General features: G+C 46.8%; 1 protein-coding gene across 8 annotated transcripts in view; it reads right to left on the reverse strand.

The window, feature by feature from the left end:
* Positions 1 to 2,386, reverse strand: part of LOC134481608 (uncharacterized) — a 45,308-nt gene extending 42,922 nt beyond the window's left edge. For all 8 annotated transcript variants that reach the window (XR_015636387.1, XR_015636385.1, XR_015636388.1 and 5 more), the window contains exon 1: positions 2,268 to 2,386. The gene's annotated coding sequence lies outside the window, so the exon portion shown is untranslated. The remainder of the gene's footprint in view (positions 1 to 2,267) is intronic.
* Positions 2,387 to 6,131: the final 3,745 nt, after the last annotated feature.

Below are 6,131 nucleotides of genomic sequence, written 5' to 3' on the forward strand. Positions count from 1 at the left end.
GATGGCTCAATAGTTAAGAGCACTGACTGCTCTTCCAGAGGTCCTGAGTTCAATTCCCAGCAACCACATGGTGGCTCACAACCATCTGTGATATAATAAATAAACAAACCTTTAAAAAAAGAAGATGAGACTGAGCTGGAAGCTTCCTCCCTAGCAGATAGCTTGCATAGCCTCAGAAGGTTCTATGGAGGGGACCTGGGAAGAAAATGTAGCCGTGAAGCCTATGATCTATAAGACAAACACGCCAGCAGGACATGTTCACTGTGTAATAATGGCACTACAGTTATAGACGTAACCAACTCCTCTCAGAATTTCAAATCTACTCCATAGGAAGGAATCCATCTGTGGTACCATAAAGACAGCCAAAACTCATGACAGGATAGCTCACAGCTTTCCAGGAGCTGAATAGCATTGGCCTGACATCTAAACATTCATGCTTACACCCATGGATAAATGCTACTTTCAGCCTTGGTCAGCAAAGCCCCTTTCCTGTGAGTGGTGGTGAATCCAGAGACTCAAGGTTACACAATAAGTACAGAGTAAGTGACTGATCTTTCCTCCATCCTAAGCAAGGTATGTATACCACCTCCCCTAAGGCTCAGAGAACATTGAGGAAGAGGGGACAGAATGAGTGTAAAAGCAGAAAGGTAGAAAATGAGCTATGAAAGGCCATCTTCTGGGTACACCATGGCCACTTCAATTCCAAACTCATCATCAGGTATGGGTTGGGGGAGGGCTCAAGAGTCCTAAGCTTTACTGCTGAACTATTTGCTACTGATAGAGTCAGAGTGAAGTAGAATAATTCCCTTCAGTTGTGAGGCCACTGATGGTCCATCCTCCCTTCATGCACTGGTAACACAGATGGCCCTGGTCAAACTAAAAGGGTCACAAAGTCATAAATCGGGGAAGGGAACTTGGACGGTAGGGAGTGCAGATTCTGTAAAGGTAGGGCCAAAGTCCATTTGTTTCCCTTTCTTCTGGTTTATTCCCTTGCTGTTGCTAGGTCCAGACATGTGACTGTTGTACACAGCAGATTCTGAGTGGAAGAGTCAAAGGGAAACCAACTCGTCCTTGGGCCAGCATACAGGGAGAGAGTCCCAGGTCAGGAATTACATAAACCTCAGGGCTCAAGTATAATCCATGCGTGATTGAATGCAACTTGAGTAAGTCTATGGAAGTCTGACAGATGAGCTAACAATAGACTTCTCTACCCAGGACGATTGCTTGGCAGTGTACAACCAGCAGCATTGTAAGGCGGAACGGAACTGATACTGCAGTTGGCCCACAGAAGGCAGGTTGGAACCTTCCCGCCGCTATATCTGGCCACCACTTTCTACATAGTAAGCATCAGCAATATCCATAATTCAAATAGGGTCCAGGCCTTAACATTTAATATTCAAAATGTCGAGAATGCATTCCAAAGTTACTCAGTAGATGAAGAATCATAAAATTCTTTAACTTTGGGCGGGAAAGGACAATATACATCCACGAGAGGATAACGAGGAACTTGAGATTGCCTGATGAAGACTTTAAAGACGTTCAAATGTTTGACAGAGCAAAGTCAGGAGTCCTGAAATTATGGTTTTTTTTAAATGAATGCATCAAAAAATAAGAAGATACAAAGAAATTAGGAATTTTGGAACTAAAAAAGTAACATAAATAAAAATTAAGAAAGATTATGGGAGGGTCAGTAAATTGTAGTGTGAGCAACAGAGATTTTAAAGTGCTGGGAATGGAGAAGGCAGAGAGAGCCTGAGGAAGAGAAGTTGAACACTGGTGTCAAGTGAGCCCTGGTTTCTTGTGAGCCCTGGAGTTGTGCTGTGGGAGCCCTGGTGTTATGGGAGCCCTGGCGGGGATTAAGAGAGTGTTGCAGTCTCTTTTTTTTTTTTTCCCTTAAATTGATCTGGACAAATTCCAATTTTGGAAAAAGACCAAAAAAAAGTTTCAGAAGCTGGAGAATTCTAGTAAAATCAAAGAAATGTGGATCATCATGAAGTCACTGAATATCTCTCAGAAAGACAGACTTCGTGTGAAGATAGCAAACTCAGAACCTCACCTAAAGAGAAACAAGCTGAGTCACTTCAGACCCCTTCTCCAGGGTCACAGCCCTCAGGAAGAAGGATGGGCATCCTCAAAGGGTGGAATAAAAGAATCACTGGTCTGGAATTTGATTTTATTTTGGTCTTAGTTAGGGTTTTACTGCTGTGAACAGACACCATGACCAAGGCAAGTCTTAAAAGGACAATATGTAATTGGGGCTGGCTTACAGGTTCAGAGGTTCAGTCCATCATCATCAAGGCAGGAACATGGCAGCATCCAGGCAGGCGTGGTGCAGGAGGAGCTGAGAGGTCTACATCTTCATCTGAAGGCTGCTAGTGGAAGACTCACTTCCAGGCAGCTATGATGAGAGTCTTAAAGCCCACGCCCACAGTGGCACACCTACTCCAACGAGGCCACACCCACTCCAACAAGGCCACACCCACTCCAACGAGGCCACACCCACTCCAACAAGGCCACACCTACTCCAACGAGGCCACACCCACTCCAACAAGGCCACACCCACTCCAACAAGGCCACACCTACTCCAACGAGGCCATACCTTCTAATCGTGTCACTCCCTGACCCACGCTTACACAAATCACCACAATTTCCATCCAAAATATAAATTAGGAATGACAGCTGAGCAGTGACAGTGGCAGAAAGAATTGCTTTTTTTTTCAAAAGGAAATTGAAATGACTGGTCCTTTGTGGGCACTGTCCTGCACTGGTTTCTTCTGAACCGAAGTCTTCCCTCATGGAACATCTCGGGAAGTGAGCAAGTTCTAAAGAGCAGAAACAAACTTCTAAGTCTGACCCAGCATCTCCACAAGTTTCCAGAAGCAATAAATGGTCATCAAGAGGAGCCCCCGTGGGATATGTTACGCCACGGGCCATTCGTGAAGCTCCAGGACCCCAGCTTTCCGGAGTGAGATCACAGTTCCAGCACAAGGTTTTACCTGTAACCTATGATGAATACTCAAACAGAAAATATGGTGGGGGCGGATGATGATGGGGGCCTCTCCAAGGAAGACCCAGGTCCACAAATGAAAATGGTTAACGTCCCTCACTACTGAGGAAGCAGAGCAAGAGCGTCGTGAGTTGCAATCACAACCACTTAAAACAAACAGGCAAACAAAGATTCTGGCGTCCACCAGCTTAGTGAAGAGCTGCAGGTTTGGTTCTCCACGCCCCCTTCAGGTTTTTTATGCAGGGTTTCTCCATGTAGCCCTGGCTGTCCTGTAACTCACTCTGTAGACCAGGCTGGCCTCAAACTTAGAGATCTGCCTGCCTCTGCCTCCCAAATGCTGGGATTAAAGGCAGGTGCCACCGCTGCCCAGTTAAATTAGCAGTTTTTACAATGTACATATTTCTGAAATATTGATAACTCTTGACAATCGGCTCTCATCAATGTAAGAGTGTGGAGAAACGGACATACTGAAAGATTACTTACGGCAGACTAAATTGATAAGCTGTCTGAGGATGAATTTACCCATTAGGATATTAAATACACATTATGACTCCATCATTATAATTAGCTTATGGAAAATACTCATGCACATCTCCACAGAGATGTTTCTTCCAGATATATTTCAATCTGATTATTTATAACCATGAAAAGTAGAAATAGCCTAAAGGCCACCAGTAGGATTACCAAGAATGTCTGTCTACATTCAATCTATTATGCCATGTCATAGAATGAGCTTCCAGAAGTATTTTTAAGTAGAAAAAAGAACCCATGGTGAATGGTGTGTGTAGTGTGCCTAACAGCCCATTTTCTTGGGCAATGGCAGAATACCTGAGGTCAGGTAGCTTTATAAATGAAAAAAGGTCCATTTAGCTCACAGCTCTGGGGGGTTGGTGGCACACGGCCAACATCATTTCAGTGCTGACAGCAGCCCCTGGAAAATGACATCACAAAGGTGGGACAGTTCGTGAGAGGAGGTGACCACATGACAGGACAGGAAGCCAGGGAACTCTCCAGGCTGGGCTTGCTCTGATGACTTGAAGTCCAGACAGCTAATACTAAGTCCCCAGAGAACTCCCTTAATACCTGAAGGCCAGTGCTCCAGTGACCCCAGACCTTTTCCAACCCCAGCTCTTAGGAGTTATGTCTCTTAGCCAATACCTCATGGAGGACTGAGCCCCTGACACAGCAAACCCAAACAAACTACCAAACAAAAACATCTCACCGCTCACAGATGTGAGAGGAGAGAAAAACACGTGGCAAGCACACGCTAACGAATGAATTAAAAGCCTGGGAGAGACACAAAACATCAGGGCTGTCACTCTGAAGATGGTGGGCTAGCAAGCATCCAGGACACACTATAATTTGTATTTGCTTTTTGTTACATCTTAAACACACGAATGCATTATTTGCTGGATTGAAAACAACCTTTAGAAAGTGGGAACACACTGTATGCTTTTATAAGGAATGTTTATGTCCCCCTAAAATGAGTATGTTTGGACCTCACCTCTAATGTGGAAGTGACATTTTGGTCGGTGCTAAGGTTCTGAGGACAGAATCCTGGAGCTCCCTTGTCCCTTCTGCCCGGTGAAACTGTTGTCTGCGAACCGGGCAGGAATGGGCCCTGACCACACACAGACCACGTCAGCATTTCCACCCAGGGCTTCTTCACCTCCAGAGCTGCAGGGGATGCTCTCCTGTGGCACCTGCCGGGTAATCTTTGAAATCTTTTACGCACCCAACACAAACCAAGACACTCTGGGACAGAAAGATCGTGGACATCTGGGACGTGTGACATCCAAGTCAGGTCCCACGAAGATGGATGACCAGGAGCAAAGCAAAGGAAATCGGGGAACCAGGTCTGCCTGACCTGTGCAGGTGGTGGGCTTCCCACCTGTGGGGCTGGAGTCAGAGAGGGCAGGAAGTAGGGCTCAAGACCCACACCAGTGACCCACATCCTTAGCTCTTCCGGGTTCTCCAGCCTTCCGAAACCACGCCGCTAGCTGGTGCTGAAGTGCACGAGCCCGTGGGAGATGCCTTCTGTCCCAGCCATGGCACTCGCCTCTGCCATCTGAGGCTGGCCACTTGAGAGGATGGTACAAAGCCAGCCTCCTCCAGCAAGATTTCCACAGATGCCGTTGGCCTCTTCGGTGTTTTTGAGATGTGTTCGGACCCCAACTTATTCTCTTCGGCGTTCATAACTCATTTACGTCTTGCAAGAATTTTCTGCTAATTCGCTTTCAGTTTTTCCTTCCTTTCTGTGTGTGTGTGGGGTGGGGCTCGGGGAGAGAGGGAGGGAGAAAAAGACAGAGAAAGATAGAAGGCAGAGACGGAGACACACAGAGACAGCGAGACAAAGAGAGACAGAGACAGAGAAAGGCAGAGAGAGACAGAGAGAGACAGAGCAAGAGGGGGTACCGGTGCCCATGTTCAACCGGAGGCCAAGTGTCCTGCTCTGCTGCTCTCCACCTGATTCTCATGAGACAGGGTCTCCCACTGAGCCTGGAGCTGGCTGGCGCCAGCAAGGCACAGAGATCCTCTGCCTGCACGCTGGGTCACAGGCATGCGCATTCATGCCCAGCTTCTCATATGGGTTCCAGGGCTTAGATCTCAGTCCTCATGCACATTTTTACCCATCATGCCCTCTCCCAGCCTTCCTGTTTCTTTTCTATTACTCATAGTTTCTTCCACTGGGTTATGAGCTCTGTCAGGACAAGGAACATTTCCTACATCTCTCTTGGTTCTTTCCCTCACCTGACCCAGTGCTGAGTACCCAGTGCCCACTGGGTCATAATCATCCCACACTCATTTCTGAGTCCTAGAGCAGGACCTACATGTGCATCTGGTTACTTGGGAGCAAAGGTTCAGTGGCCACATCCCAGATACCTGTACCTATTAGCCTAATTATCTTGTCCTGTCTCTGACCCTTGTCCCAAGGTTTTGGTTCTGCCTGATTCCCTTTCTCATCTGTCAGAGTCTGTCATATTCTGGGGGCCCTTACCTCCCTTGGCAATTTCTCTGGCTCCAGAGAGTTTCAGGTTTTTATTTATTGTTTCCATATTGCCAATTACCTCTTTGGCTTTGTCTTCCATTGCCAACTCTGGCATCTTGAATGGATGGAGGGAGA

The sequence above is a fragment of the Rattus norvegicus genome, chromosome 13, assembly GCF_021556685.1.
Source record: "Rattus norvegicus strain SHRSP/BbbUtx chromosome 13, alternate assembly SHRSP_T2T, whole genome shotgun sequence".
In the NCBI taxonomy this organism is placed as follows: Eukaryota; Metazoa; Chordata; class Mammalia; order Rodentia; family Muridae; genus Rattus; species Rattus norvegicus.